This window comes from Schistocerca americana, unplaced genomic scaffold, assembly GCF_021461395.2.
Source record: "Schistocerca americana isolate TAMUIC-IGC-003095 unplaced genomic scaffold, iqSchAmer2.1 HiC_scaffold_606, whole genome shotgun sequence".
In the NCBI taxonomy this organism is placed as follows: Eukaryota; Metazoa; Arthropoda; class Insecta; order Orthoptera; family Acrididae; genus Schistocerca; species Schistocerca americana.
The window spans coordinates 35,001-37,500 of record NW_025726353.1 but is presented as its reverse complement, the minus strand read 5'-3'; the positions used below and the strand labels follow the sequence as shown (position 1 = coordinate 37,500).

At 42.6% G+C, this 2,500-nt stretch overlaps 1 pseudogene; it reads left to right on the top strand.

The window, feature by feature from the left end:
* LOC124587613 overlaps nt 1-2,500 on the top strand; it is a 10,948-nt pseudogene that overhangs the window by 5,062 nt on the left and 3,386 nt on the right.

Sequence of the window (2,500 nt, the reverse complement as noted above, 5' to 3'; positions counted from 1 at the left end):
GTCACAGATGTATGGATCTGGGTCACGTACAGAAGTACTGTACCTGGGGTGACCCCACCTGTGGTCACTGTGGAACGGACAACCACAACAAGAAAGAGTGCCCAGAGAAGAACAGACCTGAGACATGTATACCATGCAATAGAAGGGGAAAAAGAAAATGTAGAGCACCAAACTCCAAAGAATGCCCCACGTATCAGCTGTTACTAGGAAGACTTATACAAAGGACAGATTATGGAGATTAACCCCCAAGAGAAAAGAAAGAAGCATAAATCACCAAGCAAGCAACTAAGAGATACGCTAAGGGGCATGAAAATCAGAGAAGCAGTAGGGGCAAGGGAAAAAGATGCAAAAGAAATCACAGATAAACAACCTGAAAATAAGGGAACAACAAAAAACACACGGGATAACAATGCAATGGACCCAAAGAACACTTATAAGATATGCGAAAACGCACTGCAGATGGCAAGACTAGAAGAACCCGGTCTGCTAACCACTGCATTACGCCAACTAGTGAGAGTGGGGCACACAAACGGCTCGAGAATTACTTATCCAGCTTTGGCGGACGTTGACTGCATTCAGCTAGCCGCGGCCGGAATCCCCACGGAACACGAACAATTACAGGAAATAGTAAAGCAAGTATACGAAAGAAGAGGCGTAAAATACAATTTGGAAAATATATATATACAAATGGTAACAACATACGGCCGAATAGGATTTGACCCCAATAAGACATGGCCAGAAGATCATTACCATACATATCATCCGTAATGGATCTTTTAGTTCTCCAAATTAATACAATGAGAAGCGTACAAGTAAACTACGAGTTGCGTAAATTAGCAGAAGAACTTAAAGCTGACATACTATGCTTGCAAGAACCGTACTCCCGGGAGGGTAAAATCCCAGGAATGACAGCCACGGCTCAAATAATCATGAAGGGAGAAAGACCAATGTCTGCAATAGTAATTTTAAATAGTAATATAAGAACAATAGTATTAAATCAATTTACAAATGAACATGTTGTAACAATCGAAGTACACGCCAAAAACACTAAGTGGTATTTAGTATCAATATATTGTCAGTATAGAGAGCCAATAACTATGTACCTAGAACAACTAAAGGAAATATGTAGAACTCTACAGGGCCATCAAGTAATCATAGCAATGGATGCAAACGCAAAGTCATTCCTGTGGCACAGCGGAGAACAAGACGAAAAAGGTCAGGAATTAGAAGATGCAATAAGTGAATTAAATCTAGATATAATAAACGCACCTAGCGAGATACCAACATATTCAAATAGAGCAGGGGCAAAAACAAATATAGATGTAACACTGGCAAATAACAGGGCTACCAATAAAATAGATAAATGGGAGGTATTGGAGAATGCAACGACCAGTGATCATAATGTAATAAAGTATATACTAAAATCAGAACAGAATGTGGCGCCACAGGAATGGCTTTCAGAATATGACTATAAAAAGGTAGACTGGGAAAGACTCTCCCGGGAGTACAGCCCGCCAGAGCTGGATGAGGATCTCGAGGTTGATGAAACAGCGGAGCAGATAGTTCAAAGTATAAAGGAAGTAATAGAAGCAGTCGTACCAAAGAGAAGCAGAGTCCAAAGCGTGCACCCGGCACCATGGACTCCAGAACTAAGTGACCTACGTCAGGCTACGCGCAGGGCAAGACGCAGGTATCAGCGCACATTTAACCCACAAGACAGGGAGCATAGACTGCGTATATACAGACAACTAAGGGAGAGATATAAAAGAGAAATTATAGAAGTTAGAAAAAGAAGCTGGGAAAATTTCGTAAGAAATAACCTGGCAATGGATCCCTGGGGAAAGCCATACAAGTTAGCTAGGGAAAAAAATAAGAGCTCCAACAGTCTTATCATCTATAAGAATACCAGGCGAAAATAGAATGACCACAACCAGACAAGAAACAATAACGGTGCTCCTCCAAGCCCTGCTACCGGATGATGATCCCTCTGAGGACACACCGGAACAGGCGGCTATAAGAGAGAGAGCACAAGAAGAATACAACAACAATACAATGGTCTACCCCTTCTCACCGCAGGAGGTGGTAGACGTAATATCAAACCTAAAAAGAGGAAAATCTCCCGGACCCGACAGGGTCACGGTTGAGGTACTTCAAGCAATAAAAGGAAAAATAGCCCCGATACTGGCAAACCTATATAATAAATGTCTGGAAAGAGGTACTTTTCCAAGGAGATGGAAAAGAGCAGAAATAATAATACTAAAGAAGCCAGACAAGGACCCAACAGAACACAAAGCATACAGGCCAATATGTCTGCTAGATACCTTGGGCAAAGCCCTTGAGAAATTGCTCTGTGCGAGATTGACTGGTCACCGGGAAATGGCAGGAATGCACGAATGGCAATTCGGTTTCCGCCGTGGAAAATCGACGGAAGACGCCATCAACACGGCGGCCGAACTTGTCAGCTCGTCGAACTGCACATATGTTCTAGGAGTGATGGTGG